Source organism: Halichoeres trimaculatus, unplaced genomic scaffold, assembly GCF_033239565.1.
Source record: "Halichoeres trimaculatus isolate MK-OKI-2021-1 unplaced genomic scaffold, fHalTri1.1 fHalTri1_scaffold_11, whole genome shotgun sequence".
Lineage (NCBI taxonomy): Eukaryota > Metazoa > Chordata > Actinopteri > Labriformes > Labridae > Halichoeres > Halichoeres trimaculatus.
Genome location: NW_027437189.1, coordinates 23748440 through 23757621, shown reverse-complemented (window position 1 = coordinate 23757621; position 9182 = coordinate 23748440).

Below are 9182 nucleotides of genomic sequence, written 5' to 3'. Positions count from 1 at the left end.
ACATAAAAGTCAAGAACAAAAGAATGAATTACATGAAAAACAAAGTCAACAATGAACATTTAAATAAGGAACTCAAAACCCAAACAGAATTAATCAAATTAAGACAAACTACAAAAAACAGATCACTTAAGTGAAAGAAGGCAACCAGTTGTTAGCATATGACTGAACCGCCCACAAGGACTGTTTTTATAAGAGTTTAAGATAAATCCAATCAGGATTCTGGGTGAAAACTAGTACTTACCAACTACTCATGTTGGAGTCTTAAATATGTTAAATGATAAATCAAAGGGATGCTTTTGGTATCTCAGTGACGTGCTCTGTATGTCTCTGGATTCAAGCTCTGAAAAAGTAAAGGATAAGTAAATCATAGATTTAAGGAAGAAAAATTAAGACACGTACAGAATGGGACTGCCAAGTACGTGCTTGACAAAATCAGTAAACACATGGTCAGTGTAATTTCAAAGGAATCAGTCTCTTAAATAATTAACTCTAAGACAGGGACACGCATACATTCCTATACTGTGATTAATAGTAGTGACCACTTCATAAACTACTATGTTTTCAAGCTCAGAAACACTTGAATGTTATTTGTAATGAGAGCAATCAGAAAGCAATTATGAAGTATCTCACACTTCCGACGCATATTAACACAAACAAAGCTGTACAAACCCGTTTCAAAGAGTATCTTTAGGTTGTTGTGAGATGAGTACTTTGTGTGGGCTTAAGAACCTGAAGCTGAACACAGAGCAGGAGCTCAGATAGAGAGAAAAGTTAGAGAACATCATGCTTTGCTAAATCTGACTTTTATCTATACTGTTAGAGTAACTTAGTGACCCCTCTGGTCGGCAAAACAGCTATCATCTGTACCCTTCAGGCCTATTGCAAAGAACTATCTTAAATGTCACTACTGCAGTCTAAATGGTAATGCAGAAGTCTGCATACACAACCTTTAGAAGATCCCGTACCTGATTATTTTTGAAGGGTGCATTTGCTGTAACTTATTTCATTTTTTTCATGTATGTTGAATGAACATTGCTGTCAATAAATGCATGTCAAATGGGAGAAAAAGCTAAATGGAAATCGTTGCAGAGCTACAGGCTGATTACACTGTTCACATGGACTACGAATCCATACATGCAAATTATTGACGGTCTTGGGGCGGCTTGACATACTTCCTGTGTTAGTGAATGAAAGGGAAGGCTACAATGTATACTCTACTATGAACATTATAAATACTACAGTGTAGATGGTAGTTCAAAGACAAAGAGCAGCACAAGTTCTTTACACAGACAAGTACAGTTTTAAACACATGAAAGTGTACATTGTGGAAACACTCAAAACACAAGAACACACTTCATTGCTTTTTTTTTCTGTGACCTGAAAACTTTTCCTTCTTTTGAGACAAAGTTTTTTATTTCTCTTTATGTTTGGACTACATCCTGCTCATGTGAGATAAAGAAACCACAAGTTTTTATAGTTTTCAAATAAATACAAGAAATTAACTTTTTCATTTCTAGTTTTTAAAAAAAGTAACACTTTTTACAGGCCTGTTATCCAACCTAGGTAGCACACAAAACAACCTGAGCCTCCCATTGATTTATCAAAGTTTATATAATTTAGATCCGAGGTTATACCCTAGCCTCCCCCTTAGGACACAGAGTCAAAATATCAATATAACTCTGAGAAAGCCAGGCGTGTAATTTCTCATCTTTTTCCCCACACTGGCCATTATAGATCAGTGAACACAGAGAAGAAGAGAATAGGCGGCTCATGTCCCCGAGGAAGCTTACTCATAAGAGTAGAGGTGGACTTCATGTCCTCACTTCACCCTCTTGTTGTTGTCACAGCTGAAAGGAGAGGACACAGTGACACCCAGTGGTAGAAGAGACCAAGTACAGTCTGTATGTTTATTAATGCTGCTAGTTTTTAGCTGCAAAGTGAGAAATGACGATGATAATAATGATGATGATGAGAATGATGATGATGATGCAGAATTTACATTTACCTTGGTCTCTTTTTTTTTTTTTTTGACTTGCTGGTATAAGACCACTAGAGAGAAAAACTGACTAGTCTGCATCCAATGGAACAATACCTGAAAATAATTTTGAAGTTTTCTTTGGCATCAAAATTCCCATGGATACATTTTTACATATGCAACAAAATAGACATCTAAATGGACAAGAACCATTTAAAAAAGAACCACTTTGTCAAGATAACTGACTGAAAATATATGAACACATTGATCATACTGAATCTAAAAGAAAAAAAGAAAGAAAAGAAAATGTTTTTTATCATAAGACATTGGTGGGTTCTAAAAAACAGGCAGATGATAAAGATAGGAGCCAAAAAAGATGCACGTAAACATGGTGGCTGGCCTCTCTTTCCACTAACCACAGCAGTAAAATAAAGACGCCCCAGGTCCTTATAGTTACATTTGAATCGTTATCTTATGAAAGCATAGGAAATTTAAACAATTAATCATTGTTTTAAACTTCTTAGTACAGTTCTTTTTGGGGTTTTTTTTTCTCTTCTACTATGAAAGTTAATCTTGTTTGTGGAGTTTTTGAAGGTTATTCAGACAAAACAAAGGATCAGAAAGTCTCCTAATGAGCTCTGGGAACTATTTGCGCTTATTAAATCTTGTGCTAAATCTCACTGTAATCTGATTTTTTTTTTTTTACAAGCTTGAAAAGAGATAATCTTGCACCAGCTGCTATTATATCAGCTACACAGTCCTCCAAACATCATTCAATATATCCCCAGCTTTTATCAAGGTTATCATTAACAGCACAGGGGCAACAGGTTTGTGCATGCATTAAGAAAAACAGGTGTAAACAATGAAAAAAAAAATACCTGCTTGGAAATAAAATCTAAGATGCAAGTGGATATGATGCCAAGGATTTATCAATATGATAAAGATGATGAAATTGTGCTGTTCTGTTGATCATTTTAAATACTTAATAAAGTTTGGTTTTCATGTTGGGAGTGCAAAGAGGCCAATAGTTATTGAAAAAAGACTTAATTTTCCAACACTGCAGCCTGGGGGGTCGCTTAACTCAACGAACACTCTGAATTACACAGTAATTGATCCGAGAGTGCAAACTAATGAGAAACCTCTGCACTGTCACTGCGGTGCTGTCAACCAATCACACTGTGACAAATTGACCACTAGAGGGCTCTTTACACATATATTTCGAATAAGCATGATCAGCACCAGTCTTCTGTGTTCTTGTTTCCTCTATGATTGCATGATAATTCACCTCTGTAAGGTTCTTTAAGAGACTTCTCTACGTCTACTGACATCCTATCCACCAGCTCTGCCTCCTGTTCCTGCTTTTTCTTCCCCTGAGAGGATAAGTTTGAGATTTAAAACTAGGCCAAAACAAATAAAAGAATTATATATCTCTACTAGAAATAACATTTATAACCACCGACCCCGTCTGCCTCCTCCTACTCATGCTCAGAGCTGATTTTTCTCCAAAATAGTGCTATTAGAAGCAGAGAATGTGGGCTCACTGGTTTCCTCCTCTCCAAAGTGTCTTTTATCTCGGCTCCCTCTGGTGTCTTTTTCCTCAGTAAGCTGGAGTCAGTTGAGTAAAAGACACTGCTGGGAACGCAGACAGAGTGAGAGAAAATTCCCTCTGCTGCCTCTCACAGAGAATAGTCCCCAATCGCAGCCAATGGCCAGCATGGATTACCATGAATCATGTGTAGGTGTTGTCAACAAGGGGAAAGAAGGAGGTCGTAGGAGAGAAGTGTGGGGAGAGGGGAGAGCAGGTGAGGAAGGAAGGGTGAGGGAGGGGTGAGACGGATGAATCAGTGCAGTGTAGTCCAACTGGCAGCATATACAAACAGACTGAATTGCTTTCAGTAGCCGTGCTTTGCACAGCGATGCCTCTACGGAGTTATAAACACATCTGTATGGATGGGGTGTTGTCTGACTTTCAGGGCAATCTGAACCTGTATGAATGTGAATTCAGGTCGGGCACACTTTTGTTTGGAAGACAATGTTTGCGAGGAGCTTTAAACAGTTGCCACTTTCATAGGGACTTTAGAAGGATAAACAAATGATGCCACCCTAAAAAAAACATGAATATGGGAAAAAAGGAAATCTTAATTCCATTTCACTTGGGCCAAATACCCAGCTGTGCTGCTCAAAGCTGAAGGCCACCATGCTCCTGTTTCTGTCAGACCTTCTAATCCAGTTTATGTACACAGAGCTGCATGCAGGGATGGGTTAAGGGCACTGTATGTGTCAATGCTTTTTAATGCTAGAGAGGGGAGAGACTCTCAACCATGAGAAACTATATGCTGCCTCTCTGTGTCCCTCTGCTCTCTTAACTGTGTGATAGCACAGCATAAACCTGACAAATACATTTGCAGTAAACCTTTTTTTTCTTCAGTGTTGATATACAGCCTCTCTGTGTGATCCCATCTTGATAAAAGCTAAAGCTGTTTATAAGTTTTGTAGAGGGGGAGACAGAGAGAAGAAGAAAATCGTGCTGTGTGAGGGAGGGACAGAAAAACTGAGAGTGAGCGGATTAAAAAGAAAGAAAAAGAAGCAACAGATATTCCCGTCCCTGAACCGGTGGCGCAGAACAACTTAATCCCGGATTTTTATGGATGTTGTCTTTCCTGAAAAGCTTAGGGATTATGAATAGCGGTTGCATTATAACGCCTGTATCTCATTGTGCTCAGGAGATTACAAACAAGGCACTGTGGCCTTGCTGCTGCTCAGATGAGCGGTGCTGGGAGGTCAAGAGACCAGGTGAGGAGAGAGACACAGGCCGGAGGAAAAGTGTTAGTGTGTCAAGGATCATTGAAAAGAACTGTGAAACTTTTCTCTCAGACAATTTCTCTGATACTTTGCAGCTGTTGCAAAAACATTCAGAAATGGAGCTTTTCTATTTACACTGGTCTCTTGAGTCCATGCCATCATTTTCACCACTTGACCACTGAATATTTTAAAAAGCCATGGAAACAAGTCTCCCTCTCTTGTTGCACGGGGAGAGCGTGCCAGCTGGTGTGCATGTCATCCTCCGTGTTTGGGAGAACTGACTCCCATCACACATGGATATCTGATCAGTTTAAGTGTCATCACTCACGATCCTGCTCTTGTTCTAAAGCTGCCCATGGGTGACAAAGTAGGTGTCACTGGGTTTCTCAATAACACATACAGCATTTCTATTCTACTTACTTTTATCTTCAATATAGGAACAAGTTGGGTTGTCAGGGAGGAATGTTATGTTTACATTGTGTTAATATAGCAATAGATCAGGGGTTTGCAACATTTACTTGCATAGGAGCCATTTTACCTCAACTCACCTGGATTAAAGTCATTCTGGAGCCACAAACTCTACCTCTTCAAAATAAAGCCTATAAGTGTATTAAATTCCATACATAGTTAAAATCCAGTGAATAATAATCTAATGAGTACTTTTAAAATTATGAATTTGAATATGCAACATATTAGTTGTCTATTCTTAATAATTTGCAAAAATTTGCCGAAAATGGAAAAAAAAGATAAAATTCCAAAAATTGAAAAAAGTTTCATTAGGTTTTTGAAATTAAAAAAATTCAAAAGTATCAATTTTTTGAAACTTGAAAAAATTTTAAAACCTCATTTATTTGCAAAAATTAAAGTTTTGTAATTGAAATGAATTCGTACAAAGTTAAAAATCAAGTGAATAAGATTTTGTTGTTTTTTTGTAAAACATGTGATGTCTTGTGTGTGATGTGATGAAAATGTGCATATATATTGATACATTTTTTAAATTTAAAAACTTGCAAAAGTTTGCAAAAATGTTTAACATTTTCAAAAACTTGCAAAAGTTCTCAAAAACTAACTGTTTGGGATTTCAAAATGCTCATCAATTTTTGAAATTTCAAAAAATGCAAAAAATGCAAAAATGCAAAAAAAAAAAAAAAAAAAAAAAGATTTTACTTTTTTAAACAAAATATTTTTCTTTCTTTATTTCTTTTTTTTTTAATTTAATGAATTTGCAAAAATGGAAAAATATTTGGAAGAATACTTTTTTGGAAGCAGGTAAATGAATCCATCCATCTTTTTCTTGATTTGTCTCCTTGTAGATTTATTTTTCTTACCAGGGGTGTAAAACCTGAGGTGAGCTACAGATGCATGGAGAGCTGGAGGGCTGTTGATGTTTTAGGAGATGAAGTAGAGTAGTGGTTGGCTTAATTTCAAAATGTGATGTATATTTAGGTTAGAAAATGTTAAGGCTTGATTTCTACTCAAACGTTGGTGTTAGCTGAAGAATCAAAGTTGTGTTTTTTGACAGAGGATTATAGACTCATTAATGAATAAAAAAACCAGAGATTGTAGAGACCTGGCTTGTTTGTAAAGTTAAACTCAACAGCTGACAAACTGTGGTTGCAGAAGCATGCACAGGCTGCTTATTAGTTTTCTGCACAACAGACTCACTGACTAGACGTGGATTCAGAATCCTAATAATCATGATATTCTGATGCTGATGTGCCAGCGGTTAAGTATTTTATTTTTAATGAAACTTACATTAAATAATAACTTCCTGAGTTCCTCATTTTAGTCAAGGTGGCTGCAGGCTGCTCTTCTGATGTGCCGCTTTGAAATAACACAAAGGTTAACCATAGCCTAAATTATCACTTCATCCTTTGATATTGCATCTTTTATCCATCCATCCATCCATCCATCCATCCATCCATCCATGCATCCATCCATCCATCCATCCATCCATCCATCCATCCATTTACAGAGGGGCAGGAGTCTATCACGGCCATCTTTGGGTGTGAGGCTGGGAACACCTTGGACAGGTCGCCAGCCTTTCACAAGGGTAACACATGCACATGCTCATATACTGTTAATTTAGAGTGACCAATCAACCTGATGAGCACATTTTTAGGCTGTAGGAGGACGTCAGAGTTTGTCACAATTGGCTGTATATTTAATGTTTTACACAGTAATGCATCAAAGAGATCTCTGAGTTAAAATTTCTTTTAAAATCACTTTATTTATTATCATCTTAAGAAATGTCTCTTAACTGCATCCCATAGGTGTTAAAAGTTTGGTAAAATACTGCACTCTTCTATCTGTTAATGTGTTGTAAAATGAAATTGGCTATATGAAAGGGATATCTTCCCAATGGGATCATTTAGCCCATGTCATGAACTGTAAATGAAATATGAAGCAAAGGAATCAGACTGAAAGAAAACCCACGGAAGGTGCGTCTAGGATGTTGTTAATGTAGTTTTTATGGAGCCGGATGTAGTTTAATTTCCTCCAATGAGTCTCCAGCAGGTCTCATCTGGCTTTAATTCAGCGATGGAAGGCCATCAATATGAAATGAGGGTGAAAAAATGGTCTTTCATGCTCATCCAGCTTTGAAGGAATTAGTCCGTTTGAACGCTCACATGTTTGAGGGAGAGAAAGAAAGAGGCGCACGAGGGGAGAGAGAGCTGAGCTGGTGGGTTGCACCCCGCTGCGATGTGAGATAAAGAGTTCTTTGCTGAGGGCAGATCTGTCTTTCAACTCAGCTTACAGTCTGTGATAGATCATCTACTGTAACTTTTTTTTAAACAAAGTAACTCACATTATTCCAGCGAGGCCCTTTATCATGAAAAACAGAGTCCTCAGCAATTTTCTAGATGAATACAGAACTTTCTAGATACATAGAGATACTTCCTGGAATTACGTTTCAATTAAATATAGAGAAACTTACCCCACATATAATAAAATGTAAGTTTACACCCAGTCTGGCAGAGATGTGTCTGCTTTCCATAGAAAAACACATTAAATGTTTCTGATAATCTGACTAAGATGTGATTAGTCATACATGGGAAACCAGAGACACAAAAAGGAGTATGACGGACAGACAGAAGGAGACTCACAGGAAGAAACAGCTCAACAATGAGCTCTAGCAAGGCGAGGGTTAGCAGGAACACAGGAGCTGCTTTCCAAATGGATAACACAACAAGCAACAACAAGCAGCAACAACAGTGACAGTTACACCTTCCAGCTGCTGCCTTTCATATGCTAATGTCTGCATTACTGGCTGCCAACGCAGCACGAAAGACAATGTGAGTGTGTGTATGTGTGTGTGTGTGTGTGTGTGTGTGTGTGTGTGTGTGTGTGTGTGTGTGTGATGGACTCAGCACTCAGAGCAACATGGCATTGGTATCAAGAGTCATCTGGCAACACGTGCACACATACGACTGTGTACGAAGCTTTCATCCTGACTTTGATGTGTCGACATGAAATATAAATTTTATATAGCGCTGAACTGGGCAGGTGTATGACGCCAATTTGAATAAACTGTAACAGTTGGTGGCCATGGAAAATGATGATCAATACTCTTCATTCATTAAAAGGTAAAGAATTTAGCTCTAATAAGACGGCTATACTTGGCAGTAGTAGAATAAAATATTGACAAGTTTAAATTAGTTAATAATCACCTGAAAGTAAATATAATTTATTTGCATTTATTTTAGTGGAATCAGAGATCATCCTGAAAAAATGTTGTTTAGATCAATGCAAGTCAAAGGAGATTCCCGTTTGTATTTTCCTTCGCAACAATTGTTCATGTTCACAAGCTCCTCATCTTAGAGACCCTGGGTTGGGTGATGGAGCTCATGGGAAATTCAGGCTTCACCTTTGATTAAAAGAAAGAAAAAACCCCAAAATAACAAAACACAACTTAATTTTCATCCAAAAGAGGTCACCAGAACCAAAACAGGGAAAAAATATCTCATGTTGCCTACGAAAGGTTTACTTTCATAAGAGTCAATGAGCTAAAGGCTCAGAGGCAAAGACTGACCCACTGACCAGGAGATTAAATACATATTTTTAAGCAGGATTTTAGAGCAGAATCATCATCTGAAACAACACAAGCACAAGCTTTAAGGCAGTCAAACTTTTATCCCTGTCTTCTTTATCATAAATAAACTGTATCTTTAAATAGACAAAGTAACTGCTCTGACAGGAAACCTTAAAGCCATGGAGGAAGCAAATTCACTAAATAGATTTCTATTTTTCAATGTTTATATTAAATGAAATTAAATATGAGATTGTGTCAGTCCAAGTAAGTGATAAAGTACTGAGAAGGGAAAAACACACTTTTTTTTCCACAAGATTTGTAGACTAAATTAATATTACTGGTTCCTGTGGGCCACAAATGAAAGTAATATCT